Raw genomic sequence first — 15,321 nt, 5'->3', positions numbered from 1 at the left:
TAAATTACATTGAATTAAATTGAAATGAATTGAAATTTAGCGAAATAAAAAAAGCGAATTAAATTTACTTTTGAACTATTAAATTAAAATGTTTGCTCACATAAAATTGACATGTATCCTATGTCATCGTCTGTATGCAAACTTAGAATATATTCGAATCCTCAACTATTAGAAAATTTCAATCCCTAGTTTAACAAGTCAATACAAAAACGCCGGAGATGATTCAATCGATATCCAATAACAAAACAAACAAAAATAACAGTTTATGCGTCCATTTTGAAATTATGGCTGATACCACATAGGTCTAGGAAGTCCCATATGGACTGAGGTGGAACATTGCTATGCCCATCGAAGCAAACGACAAGTTTCTTGATGTGGTCGTCAGCATCTCTATATTTTTCAACTTTTATGGCGGACTATGGCCAGCTATCACCGTATCGGGGTCTGCTACTATTCGGTGAGTCTGATTCGGTGAGTTCCTAACCTCTAACCCCTAACCCTAAAACGGCAATGATAATTAGGCTACGGTACACAATAATTTAAAAAAAAATTTGAAAAAATCCCCCATTAAGGGATCGGACTCACCGAATTGGACTCACCTAAACGGGTCATTCCGACCGTATCGTATGCTATTCAGGTAGGCTATAAAATCACCTTAAAAATTATAATGTTAAGCAACAGAAAGCAAGATTGTTAAAATTAACTTTTAAATTGGGTGATCAAACTGATCATTCATTTCTCTATTGTAAGCTAATTATTTTCAATATACACATGTCGCTGTGATTATACAATTCTCTGAAAAAGGCTTTCTCCTAGAAAAGTTGTCTCCGAATAGGGATTTCTCCGAATCGGATTCTCTCAATAGTAGCAGACCCTTGAATCACATATCAAACAAAAAATATTTCTGATAACTTTCATATACTACCTACCTCGACTCACAACATATCCTCCCGGCGCATGTAGGACAAGCTGTCACATTTGTGCCATGGGACTGCCGATTACTATGGGAACCATAGGTTGGGAAGAAAGGCACAACAAGGAAGGATAATCCCACTAAAGCAGCAAAGCCATAAAAATGGAGATTAAACCTGAAAGACAAAGAAGGCATGAAAAATCATAAGGAAAGATATCAAAAGCACTCAACCTTTCACTTCTGGAAACATCAGCTCTGAGACACTGGTGAGTGGTGGATTGATATTTGGCATGAGCAGCAAGTGGCTATTTTCTACACTGCCTATTTACAAACCACACACATAATCTACACAAAAGCAATAACAGTTGGATGGCCAAATCATTAAACATACATAAATATTATTGAGTAACACATGATGAGCATGTTGTGGAACTGCCTATGTCGACTTAATGAGCCTTATCATTATCATGCTATTCTTGACACAACTGGAATACTTTCTTAGCTGAATTAACTTTCGATGTTAACACATCTGACCTGTGAGATCCAGCTTGAGCTGCGCTCAACGAGACCAAGCCATCTCAGTCTGCCTAATTGGAGGACTGCACTGATGTCTTTTATTTTGAGCTTTGATAGAAGAGTCCCAAACTGGATGTTGTCTTCAGGCTTGACTAGGCGAGTCCATCTTACCATCAGAGCGATAGCCAGCAGGCACCACCAGCTAGGCCATTCTGGCACCAATTGACAACACCAACACTTAAAGAGGTCGTGTCAATCTTCAAGATTCTGAAGAACCTCCAAGAATCTTCTCCAACAAAGGAGCTCAAGTCATCTGTTGGTTTTGTAGCAATGGAAGGAAAGGAGGGTTTGCCAAAATCACTTCCTTCTCTTTTCAAACAATGTCCAGGATCTTCGAAGCTTGTCAGGTTTTGAACAATTTTCTGCTTTGTCACGTCAGACACACTGCTATAGAAAAGGATAAGGGGTATAAGTTCTTCATTAAGATACCACATGTGCCCCTTTAGAGCTTTAAGAGCTGCTTTGGCCATATTGCTTTCGATTTCTTGATACTCGTTGATGTTGGTAAGTTCTAGGTCCGTTGCAAGGAGCAGAAGTTGACACAAAAGCGGTTAGCCACCATGGCACATAGGAATATACAACAAGCTGAACAAATTTTTGGATTTTTTTTAGCTGTTGCTTTGAACATATAAAACCTGCAGGAAGATCTCTAGTAATAACTTTAGTGAGAAGAACGATCTTGATGCAGTATAAAATCTTGGCCATCCATCTGGCTTTGTGACAAGCACCCGGACGTAGAAAACCTTCATAGGTCTCAGCTCCCTCACCAAGATACAAAAGCACTACTTTGACTAGCTCCTCATAATCATCCCTCACAAATCCCTGTGCTAGGGCTTCATAGCAGATCTTCACAGTCATCTCCTTCTTGATCCTCATATCTGCTGGCTATCGCTCTGATGGTAAGATGGACTCGCCTAGTCAAGCCTGAAGACAACATCCAGTTTGGGACTCTTCTATCAAAGCTCAAAATAAAAGACATCAGTGAAGTCCTCCAATTAGGCAGACTGAGATAATTGAGTAATATTATTGAATAAATATTATTGAGTAACACATGATGAGCATGTTGTGGAACTACCTATGTCGACTTAATGAGCCTTATCATTATCATGCTATTCTTGACACAACTGGAATACTTTCTTAGCTGAATAGGTTTCCGTGATGGAAATTAAATGTAATTTTAGGTGCTCATCTGCATCACATTTAACCAGCACTTTCATTTAACAAGTCGGCCGGGGCGAGAATTTTTTTTCCCACAAACTTTTTGTTACTTTGCATAGAGTTTGTATTTATACTGTTTGAATGCAAACATTTTTCGTTGGTGTGTTTGGTTCAGTGGTTTCGTCTTTTGCCTTATCTTCCTGAGGACATCGGTTCAACGCCCATCAAAGTCAGCTTTTTTTCTTTAAATTAATTTTTGCGGTGCAAAAGTAAGGTTAAGGTTAATTCTTAGGGTTAAAGTTAATTCTTAATCAATTCGGAAAATCTTACTTTTAAACTAGTGACAAGAATCAATTTCTTTTCTTAACTTTTTTAAACTTGACTAGACTAGGTGTGTCTCCAGGATACGTTGTTTTTCAAGTTCAATGTTTAGATTTGGAACAGGAGGGCGAAAATCGGCTGCTGTGAGGGTGTACTGTAAGATGTTTGATGATGAACTGTCTTAATTTAATCTACGACGCACGGACACAAAATAATTGACACGGCGAGAAGACCACAATAAACATAGCCAGGTCAGAGACTTTAAAGAACCGGCCTGCCACGCCTCGTGGAGGCAGGGAACGGCGTGATTATGGGGTGGCGATGCACCCGGAAAAGAAGTCCACCAGCTTAGGTCCAGACAAATGCTGATCGAGGTGTATATCATATTAGTATGATAATATAGTTTCGGGAGAGAGTTTGCTTTTTTATACCAAAGACAGGCAAGACACAACAATAACACAGGGTTGAGCATTACAACAGTATATTACATATTTACAAATAGTTCAACAATCAAACGTTTTCGGCTTAACTTAAGCCCTCATCAGGAATCTGCAAATATTTATAAACTACAATAAATTTCACTTCTTGACAGTAACTACCGTAGCTAACTAACTGAACAACCAACTAAAAGCATCGAGGAACACGCAACGATTAAAAGCAATGGAGTGGAAAACATACAGACAGACGAAAAATTACATTAAGAAAAGGCAACTGCATGACTAAGTTACAAATGAATTTGCACCACGGGGTACGTGATACAACTAATAAATATTGAGGAGAATAGAGGCGCCACCCGCAAATAATTGTTTGTTTAAATTTGGGTTGTAGCGTTTGATTAACAGCGCTTCCTGAATTTTTGTGTCAAATTGGGATTTGCCTTTGCGTAAAATTTTAAATGAGTCAGCAGAGAATTTTTGATCTGTGCAAATGTAAATATGTAATATACTGTTGTAATGCTCAACCCTGTGTTATTGTTGTGTCTTGCCTGTCTTTGGTATATTAGTATGAGTTGCCCACAAACCTTTGAATCACTGTGTGGGTAGCCCATGGTCTGCCCATAAAAAATGTGGGCAGCCCATGGTCTGCCTGTAAAAAAGTGTGGGCAGTCCATGGTCTGCCCATAAAAAATGTGGGCAGCCCATGGCCTGCCCATGAAAAATGTGGGTAGCCCATGGTCTGCCCATAAAAAATGTGGGCAGCCCATGGTCTGCCCATAAAAAATGTGGGTAGCCCATGGTCTGCCCATAAAAAATGTGGGAAGCCCATGGCCTGCCCATAAAAAATGTGGGCAGCCCATGGTCTGCCCATAAACAAAGTGGGAAGCCCATGTTCTGCCCATAAACAAAGTGGGAAGCCCATCAATATTTCATGCTTAGCCCATGATCAATAATTTTATGTGGCTAAATTTATTAAAATGCATTTATATGATCACGCATTTGAAGATTGGAAGTTTTATATTCCACCTTGTCATTTAGCAACACATTCTGCAAGAAAGCCCATATTGGGCACATATGGCAAAAACACAAAAACCCACATAGAACCCACATGCCCAAAAGCCCATTAAAATAGTATATGGGGCCCATATGGGCTTGCTGGCTGGGTTATGTGCACTCAATACTTTACCATGTCAGTATTTTTGACACGTTTGTGTAATAATGATAAGTTTTGTTGTTACAGTACAATGAGAAAGTGCAAAAATGATGCAGACAGGTTCTGTTATGTGGCAAGGTCACCCTGCATACTGCATAGTCGGCTAGTCGCCAAGCAAAAATTATGCAGTTTGTTAAGAAAGCATATTATGAGTATTTTGGAGTAAAACTAGGTGATCAGGACAAGGCATTTGCTCCGCACATATGTTGTAGAGCATTCGTTGAAAGCTTGAGATTATGGAGCCTAAAGAAAATAAAGAGCTTTCCTTTTGGTATTCCTTTGGTATGGAGAGAAGAAAAAGACCATGTCACTGATTGTTATTTTCGCATGACCAACTCACAAGGTATGCTGATACTCATAGGCGTCGATTTTTTCTTAGAAGAGAGGAATTCTGGGTGGGCAAGAGTTTTCAAACAGATTTCATTGAATGTGTGTTTGCAAATTCGCAATGATTCAGTCTTCGAAATGAGCATGTTTTTACTTCGGCAAAAACGTTGCCGAGGCCAAATGGCAAAATTTGAAATTGCCTCGGCAATTACTGTGAATATTTATTAGGAAAAGATTGTACTAAAACATGTAAAACGAGAAGCGAAAAATATACTAGAGTAGTCTATTACGAACGCATTGTTTGATTTATTGTGGTGTAATAATACCAAAAGTAGTGATAAAGCGAGCAACGCGATACGCACGCTGTTACGGTGATTCACGTTAAAAAACTCATCGGGAGGGGAAAGTAAGTTAATTTTGGGTTGATTCAACGTTCGAGTCAGCACAAATCGATTTAATTTTTCCGGCGGTTATATTGCGTAACAACAATGCCCAATAAGAAATTTACGTTTGTTTTACATTAATTCGACATCTAGCGATGCTGAATTATCATAAAATAACGTGAATTACTCAACCAGGTACAGGTAACATATTAATAGCTCCCTGCGAGAAGATCGCCTCGATTTACGTAAGCTTATAAGCCAACATAATTTCGGCACAATTGGGACACTGCGAGCAACACAAAGTCTGTTTGATGAACTAGTCAGAATCGGTATCATCAGATGCTGTATCAGCTGGACGAGATAACGGAAAGCGAGGCGCAACAAGGAGTAGATGCTTACAATAATTTGACGTCTACTGGAGTTAAATCAATGCAAATAGCAGGCCTTGAAACAACTTTTTTTTTCCGGCGGCCAAACGTGTCCGACTGAAGCAAGCTGTTCGGCGGCCAATCACAAGCACATGGCGGCCACCGGAACTTCGACACACATTTTTACTTCGGCAGAAGCAAAAAATATACTAGAGTAGTCTATCACGACCGCACTGTTTAATTTGTTGTGATGTAATAATGCCAAAAGTAGCGATAAAGCGAGCTACAAGATACGCAGTTACGCACGTGGCACGCTGTTGCAGGAATTCACGTTAAATAACTCACGGGGAAAAGTAAGTTAATTTTGGGTTGATTCAACGTTCGAGTCAGCACAAATCGATTTAATTTTTCCGCTCGGTTATATTGCGTAACAACAATGCCTAATAAGAAAGTTACGTTTGTTTTACATTAATTCGACATCTAGCAACGTTGAATTATCATAAAATAACGTCAATTGCTCAACCAGATACAGGTAACAATTAATAGCTCCCTGCGAGAAGATTGCCTCGATTTACGTATACACTAACATAATTTCGGCACAATTGGGATACTGCGAACAACACAAAGTCTGTTTGATAAAGAACTAGCTGTCAGAATCGGAATCATCAGATGCTGTATCGGAGCACGAGGTTGTCGCGTCATCACTGGAATCAGACACATCAAGAGGCTCATAGCTTGGCTGTAAATCTATACCGTCTTTGCCGTTCGCAATGAAGCGTCCACGTTTTGCGGCTTTCGGGCTTTGATACCACTCCACAGGCCTCTTTTTTTTTCATAAAGATCCATCAGGGTGTTGACTAGGGAATAAATCTATGCTGTGCCATAACGACTGGGAGGAATGTTTAACCCTAACATTACAAGCGCTCGTGTGGCCTCGGCATTTTCATTGCCGACGCTAATGCGCCATTTGCCGACGCTAATTTTGAAGACTGAATTTATCGCATTAATAAAGTGTATTGTGGTGTCACTTGCATCCAGCTTATCGTCAGACATCAGCTGCTTGATCACTCAATAATGTTAACAATTCAAGCATAATACAGGGTGTATTGTGATTTATCGAGTGCTTTAACTCTTTTCTAGTCCTTTGTGATTATAAGTGGCAAAGTACTACTACTTTCTTCACAAGGTAGATTTAAACGATCTGTCTTAGCCTGATGCTGCGAGTTTGCTGTGGCAATAGTAAGTTGCGCTAGCTTTCGGAACACAGTTCCCTAGTCATAGTGCTATGATGAATACCACTACTTTATTTACAAGACCCCTTGTGTAAAATTTTCTCGGAACTTCATGGCGGACAAATGCGGCCGACGGAAGGGCGAGACCCGGCGGACAAAATGTCGGTTTTTGTAGGTTAATCGCGGCGATGGCCGCCTTCAGTTTCGAGGCCTGAATTATAGGGTGATATTTTTATAAAAGATTCTCCCAGCTGGGCACGTGTCTAAGCGCCGGCGAAGTAGGAAGTAACCCAAATAAAACATCCAGCAATAGTAAGATTGAATCAACATTCTAGTCTGGTGTAGTCTAAGAAAATTAGTTTTTTCTTGTAATCTTGTTGTCCTTACAATCACCTCGACAATTGCCGACGCTAATTTCGAAAAGTGTTGTTAGTCTTTCTCACAAAGACTGTGTTTAGCGTCGCTGCAACAATTAAGCTTTAATAGGTTGGATGTTTTCTTTCTTGCATCTTGCGATCTTATGAGCGCTGCTAAACTAAACAAACTTCTTTTATGTTTTCCTTTGCGACCTAAAAAGCGCGTGACTCGTGACCTGTTATCTTTAAAGTGGCGCCTTCGGATTTGCCGCATTTGTAAAAGCGATTGCTTTTAGTACGTCTTTAGTTTGTATCGGTTATTTTATTGTCATGTTTATTATGATGTCATATTCACATTCCCTTACGCTGACTGGGAACTGAAGTTTGATTGTGACGTAACGAAAGTGAGACCATTCGGAGAAAAGATCAAATTGCCGACGCAAATTTGGAGAAAAGATCAAACGTGGCTTTCTCTCACCAGGAATTGCCAGCTGTGGCAGTTGCCGTAGCAACAACAATGCAGTGCGTACCGCCGTTTTTCCACGCAGCGTTGTTACGGAATTGCTTTGTTCTGTCGGATACCTAGCGAGAGACATAGCGTAAAACAAGAAGTTGCGCTGCAGTTGGTTGGATAGTCCAGCGTTTAAGAAAAACGGAAATAATTGTAACGAACACTTCATAAGTGGCATGAAAACAGGGTGGGCGAAACATATTTTGCCCACCCTCGTTTCACGGCAGGGTGGGCGTCGCCCACCCTGCCCACCCTATTTCGACGCCTATGCTGATACTTGTACTGTATGGAGGCATTTTCATTTATTGTTTGATTTAAGAGTAACGGTGTTCTTTTTTATTTCACGAATAAACTGAAAGAACAAACAATATGTGAAGTACTCTGATGTTCCTTCAGCCATGAAACCAGTATCACATGGCCCTAGTATACCTGTTCCAGAACCACCTGCAAAAATAAGTGAAATGGAGTGTTCTTCATCTGCAGAGAGCGAAGCAAGTGAACAAGACACATGGGATGCAGAACAAAGTACAAGCCAACCCAAGCCTCTTACACAGCTTGAGCTGAATGACCTAACACGAGATTTAAATCTCACCAAAGAATAGAAGCATGGAAGCCCTGATTAGAAAGCATAAAAGCTCTGATTATGAAGCACAGGTTAAAGAGCTGCTTGAAAGCTTTCAACCCTTGGAGCTCGGATGTCTGTGAAAATGCACTTTCTGAGTTTGCATTCGGATTACTTTCCTGACAACTGTGGTGACTACAGCAAAGAACATGGAGAGAAGTTCCACGAAGACCTTCGCCAGATGGAAGAAAGGTACCAAGGATACTGGGACGAAAACATGCTTGCAGATTACTGTTGGTGCTTAAAAAGAGATCTTCCCAATTCCACACATAGAAGAAAATCTTTGAAGCGACAATTTTTGTCAGCATAAATCATTTGTATTTATATTGTTATTGTAACTTATTTATCGTCGGAATATCATCATGTGCCGAACAACGCTTTCTGTGTTAAGCTATTTTGAACACTTTGTTTTTATTTCACACATTGATGTTGGCAAGTATTTCGCATTTAAAACACATTTGTGATGTTAAGTGTTTACGTGTCTATCATCATCATCATCATCGGCCATGCCTGAATAAGGCGTCGGCTACCGCGAGTCTCCACAATGATCGATTGTCCATACTTCTAATTAGGTTTTCAAAATTTTGGTTTGTCCATGTTGAAAGATTTTTGAAGATTTCCAAACGTGGAAGCCCCTGGTGTCTCTGACCAGGAAATCGCCCCATCATTGCCGAGTGTTCAATTTCGCGTTTGCGGTAGACATGCCCAATAAATGTCATTTGCCTTTTTTTGATAGTTGTGATGAGGACACCAGGGGTGCACCCAGAGCGTCTCCACACTTCTTCGTTAGTGATTTTATCCATCCAGTTAATTCCCATCATTCTACGAATGAACCAAATTTCAGCACTGTTGATCTTCTTCTCTATCTTCAGGCATACAGTCCAGGATTCACAGCCATATAGCACAACTGACCAAATGTACACATGTAAAATTCTTATTCTAGTGTTCAGAGAGATTGAATTAGATTTCAGGATTTTGTCCATTTTGATGAAAGCTTGTTTGGATTGTGCAATTCTTGATTTTACGTCGCTCCAGCATCGACCATTCAAAGTGACCATAGAACCCAGATAGTTGAAACTATTTACTTGTGAGACTGTTGTATTTTGTATTTTGATAGTGCATACTGGAGTTATTTCTTTTGATGAGATGGTCATGCAGAAGGTTTTTGTTGCATTCAAATTAAGTCCAAGGTTTTCACTTTGCTTAATGACTATGTCGAGTAAATTTTGTAAACTGGAGTTTGATGTGGCGATTAGTACTGTGTCGTCTGCGTATCTTATGTTGTTGAAGTGTTGTCTGCCTACAGAGACGCCTTCTTCGTCATCTAGATGTCGTAAGATCATTTCGCCGTAGAGTGAGAAAAGATCAGGTGAAACTATGCACCCCTGTCTAACACCTCTCCGAATTTGTGTCCACTTGCTCAGCTCGCCATCTATCCAGACTGCTGCTGATTGATCCCAGTAGAGATTTCTGAGAAGTCGGAGGTCTTTACCATCTGAGTCTAAGCTGTCAAGCATCTCCATGAGTGGCTCATGTCTAACGCGGATTCCATAGTAACACTCCATAGAAACATAGCATCTTCTTACCAAAGTTTGATTTTATATATATATATATATATATGGAAAATATAAATCGTTATCTTTGATTTGACAGGTGCTATACTGGTGAATTTCATTAGCATAAGCAAAGCAGCCAGCAAAGGCCAGTGGCAGCATTTTGTTCACAGATTTGTACATGAACTTCGAAGTCTCTAATTTAAAAATATCTTTAATTCTGAGCACATTATTATTAATTTGATTAATTTTTGTTACATTTATGATAAAGAATACTTATAATCTTTAATTCTGAGCACATTATTATTAATTTGATTAATTTTTGTTACAATTATGATAAAGAATACTTACATATTGTGTGTTGATGACAACACAATTTACATATTGTTTGTAATGACAATTGTTATGTAGCTGATAAATGAATTGAATACTGATAATGCACTCAGGTTTAGTGTTGTAGGCCATGCACCATAGTAGTGGTAACTAATAGAGTTATTTCTAAATGATTTAGTACTAAAACAGAAAATCCTGAACGCAGATAAAAATTTAGTGTTATTCTACTTTTCATGACAGGGAATGTTGTTGGTACGGTATTTGTGTAACTGCCCCGATTTACTGTCAGCACCCTCTAATCGCCCAGTTTATAGCTGGCGCCTCCTTCATGGTCGCAAACACTTCTAGGGGGGGGGGGCGCTTACTTTGGGAACAGGCAATCGACACAATCGGGACGCTAATCTTATGGTGAACTCAATATCTAGTACAACAGAAGTTCTTCTATCCAAAACCTAAAAACCTTGTGATGACATTAGATGATTAGACATATAGCTCACATACCACCACCATTCCACCACTTGATGTCACTGCGGCAAAAAACTATCATCGTGCACGCTGCGCCACTCAAGTACCTAGTAGGCTCCAGCTTGAGAGCGAGGGATGATGCTTTGCATATAGTAGCTTTGGGCAATTTCAAATGTGACTAACGGGACATTTTGACTGCTTTTGGATGTAATTAAGAAATATAAGATGATGTAAAAACATGAAACCTATGAGATTAGTTATCAGTGACTTGGACCTAAACTTTGCACTATTTGAGAAATTCATGAACTTTTTACTTTTTTCAAAAATGTAAAAGTTTGTTGTGAGTAACGGGACAAGGGACAAATCTTAAAAATTGGTGCTGTGAATGCAAATTCAAAAGTCTGCTCATTGACAGCACGAATTCTATTGAAATGCCAGTATTGTGTAGTGTAAATATCAAGGCAATGTCAGCATGGTTTAGTTTGGAAATATCTTAAAGTGTATGTTAGTAGTTGCATCATAAATAAAGTGTGTCATTGTGACTAACGGGACACAGCCTTTGTGACTAACGGGACATCCATGCTATTTTCATTATTTTTTTGTTGTTTTCTTGTATTAATCAGTGAACTGAGTAACAATTTTGTAAAACTAAAATGAGTCTTGCACCCCAGGTGAATCACAGAAACATTTCAATGGGTGCCAGTACTTTGGGGCACCACTGCTAAGCTACTTCAATGAAATAATGTACTTAAATGATTTCTCTTTTTTTCTCTTAAATACTTTTTCTCCATTAATTACAACATTGATGCAGTCTTTCACTTCTGGTGATTGTCTTGAGACGTCATCACGCTGATAGAAATTACTTATATCCATTTTGTCTATTTCTGTTAGTTTTCTCTTCTTTGGGTTGGTTATTTTGACTGCAAAGGTTTTTTTGGTCATTTCTTCCCAGGCAAGTTTTCGAACAACTGCACGCCTTTTGCTTGGGCTATATGGTAGATTTCTTTTCGCATGTGTTACAGCTTTACTGTAGCTTGATCTGCTCCTGAAGGCAGAGTCTGAGAGAGACACTGTAACAGTTAGGGAGGAAGAAGGAGCAACTGAGTCAGAAATCTTCTTCTGTGCTTCTCGGTATGGAGATTTTCTCCGTCGCTCATACATTCTTTTTGCTTCAACAACCTTATTTTTTTCAATGTTTGACATTTTTTGTATAACTTCATGTTGTTTTGCCCTAAACTTTTTCATTTTTTCTTTCTGTTGCTTCAAGTAACTTTCATAGGTTCCCTTCTCTTTCATTTTTTGAATCTGTTTCCTTTTTCTTTCAGCAGCAGATTTGGGAATCTTTATTACTGCTCCTGTCTTTTCCATGTTTTTAGATGCCTCTAAAGCTTTTGATAAAATTAATCATCACACTTTGTTTAAAAAAATGATTGAAAGAAGAGTGCCTATGCAATTTGTCCGTTTGTTACAGCATTGGTACAGTCATCAAACTATGTGTGTAAAATGGGGTGGCCACCTCTCTCAGCCTTTTCATGTTTCAAATGGGGTGAGGCAGGGTGGGGTTTTGAGTCCATACCTCTTTGCCCTTTATGTTGATGATCTATCCAAAAAGCTTAACATGTCTAAAGTGGGTTGCTATGTAGGGATTGCATTGGTAAATCACATTATGTTTGCTGATGACCTTTGCTGCTTTTGTCCCAGCCTTGTTGGTTTACGTAAATTGATTGAAATCTGCCAAGACTTTGCTAAGCAACATGACATTACATTTAACTGGAGAAAATCCTTTGGGGTGTTATTTAAGCCCAAACATTTCGATCTGTTTGCTTCCCCAAAGATTATTGTTGACCAAGAACCGATCGAGTTTGTAAAAAATATTAAGTTTTTAGATGTGTATATCATGTCCTCATTATCAGATGACAAGGACATACTGCGACAAGTTAAATCTCTTTATTGTACTGTAAACAAATTAAAAAATAAATATAGCAAATGTTCACAAAGAGTAAAAAATGTGTTGTTTTGCTCTTACTGTACATCTCTTTATGCTTGTCAACTTTGGCACAATTATCGCTGTTCTACGATCAATCGGATTAGAATTGCCTATAATGACTCATTTCGTATTCTACACAATATGCCTCGCTTTACTAGTGCACGTGAATGTCAAGTTAATGAAAATGTTATAACTTTTGATGCTCTATTGCGGAAAACAGTTTATGCCTTTGTGAAACGTTGTTACTAATCTCTCAATTCTCTCATCATAGCATTAATGTCCTCAGACGCTTTCTATAAAATGACATTTTTTAAGCACTACAATGATTTGTTGCACATATCATCCAAGTGACTCCTCACGTCTTGTCTTTTTGTGTTTTGGTTTTAATATGGGCAACCTTGTCTGATACAAATAAATAATAATCACAAATTATTTATCATTAACAACAGATCAGGCTTTTTGAATAGTTATTAGTGTCACTGAAAAGACAATATCTAAAAAACAATTTTTCACCACAACCAAACTTTTAGTTTATTGATAATAATCATACAAAAGATTGTTGTGGTTGTCTACTTTCAAGCTCTACCAGTGCATGATTAATTATCTAGCACACTCTCCAAGCCCTTAAAAGGTGTATTGTTGGTAGTATCTATTTAAAATGCTACCCACAATGCCTCTCTTTATGAGCATGTGGTAGACTTGAGGAAGCATTAGAGGATGAAATAGTGTGTCTGTTTGCCACTTGGACAGCCAGAGCAATTATAATTCAATATGTATATATACAATACATTATACAAGTAATTTAGTATTATCTGTATAAACAAGCTATGTATACATTCGTTTTTGTTTTGTTAAAGGACTAGCATGAACCATAACTTGCATTTCATATTACATATCTTTCTTAAATCAAAAAAAAAATTAGTAGTACCAATTACCAATTTGGTACCATTGGACCAGCACCCGCTAAATTCCGTATACAGTAGGTAAGCAGCCCTATGCTTCATAACCATACAGAAAATGAGATAAAACATCAACATTGTCATGAAATAAAAGTGTCTTTCAACATCATATAAATATATACCCAAATTGTATTAAAATAGATACTTTCTTATGGCATGAGATTTTGTGACTAACGGGACATATTGTGACTAACGGGACAGCGTGATTAACGGGACAAAACGTTTTTTACTAAAATATAGATACACAGTTAATTTTCTTTAAATTGTGAAAGATGTCTGTACAGTACTGTTGGAGTCTTTAATTAACTTGGAGTATGGCATTTGAGGGATTAGACAATTTGGTGAGAAAAAATGTTTTGTGAAAATATGTGACTAACGGGACAGTGTCCTCCGGTCTGCTTTAAATTGTCAAAAACAAACCATAAAACTATTTTTACATAATTTCACATAATGTTAATCTTTAGAAGAACAGGAATTTTTTCAGAAAACTAATCAGATCACAAATATATGTTGTTCTATGCCAATTGGGGGTTATCTGAAAATTTACTTAAAATATAAACTTTTTTTGTTTCTTCAAGGTACCTCAGTAGATGCACCAAAAACACATATTTTCCAAGGTTAAAACTTGTAAAAACTTTTTTTCATGAAAGTTCAAGGTGTCCACTACAAGTTAAAACCTTTCAGTGTTCTATTATTTTATTTTTATTTTTTTACCACTGGAGTACATTTAACGTGGAATTGCCCCAATTGTCTATTCCACAGCAGAGATTCATGCACTTGTTTGGTGCCAGAGTGCTCACTGTCACAACATCGACACTGCCTTTATCAGTGCCCTGCACACAATGATCGGATGTATGCATCCCAAACTATTGCAGGCCTCGAAATTTGTACTTTTTTCCGGCGGTAAAGCATGTCCTACCGGACTGGCCCTTTCAGCGGACATTTAATATCTCAACCGGACATATTTTTTACATGTAGATTTTGCACAAAATCACACTACAGCATAGGCGCCTAACCCGTGGGGGCCAGGCCCCCACGCATATTTCTACGTGGGAGCAACTTTTTATGCGGCATTGATACATAAAATAATAGATGAACTAGCGATCGGCAGCAGGAAAACATTTTTAAATGCAAACCGCAACAGCTTCGCGAAAAATAATCACTAGAACGAGTAGCGATGCTACAATCCCACCCCAGACAAAAAAAACTGTCATTTTTACATTGATTTAACGTCTGCAGACGTTGAATCAATGTAAAAATGACTGATTTTGCTGCTTGAGACATAGCAAAAATCTACTGTTTTGCGTCGATTCAATGTCATCAGATGTTGAATGCACCCAAAAACAACATAATTTGCTACGTAGACGCAGCGTGCGTTTAGCTTAATGCGCTTGCAAACAGACTCGATGTCGCTTTCGAAAGTCGAAACCTCTGCAGAGAATTGTCGCGGCAGTGAATCGCTCGTTGTGAAAAGGAACTTGAAGTCTCGGCCCGAGGTAACCACTAACCAACGTAACAAGGGCTGGTACAAACCGCACACATGGCAGCATAATCAACACAACAACGGACTCGCGCAGACTGCATGGCGCACGCACGACCGTTGCCAT

At 38.6% G+C, this 15,321-nt stretch overlaps 1 pseudogene; it reads left to right on the top strand.

The window, feature by feature from the left end:
* Positions 1 to 4,646: 4,646 nt before the first annotated feature.
* Positions 4,647 to 8,397, top strand: LOC145770998 (uncharacterized; annotated as a pseudogene).
* Positions 8,398 to 15,321: the final 6,924 nt, after the last annotated feature.

This window comes from Aplidium turbinatum, chromosome 5, assembly GCF_918807975.1.
Source record: "Aplidium turbinatum chromosome 5, kaAplTurb1.1, whole genome shotgun sequence".
Lineage (NCBI taxonomy): Eukaryota > Metazoa > Chordata > Ascidiacea > Aplousobranchia > Polyclinidae > Aplidium > Aplidium turbinatum.
Note: the sequence above shows the minus strand (reverse complement) of the source record. Positions and strands in the feature narration are given on the sequence as shown.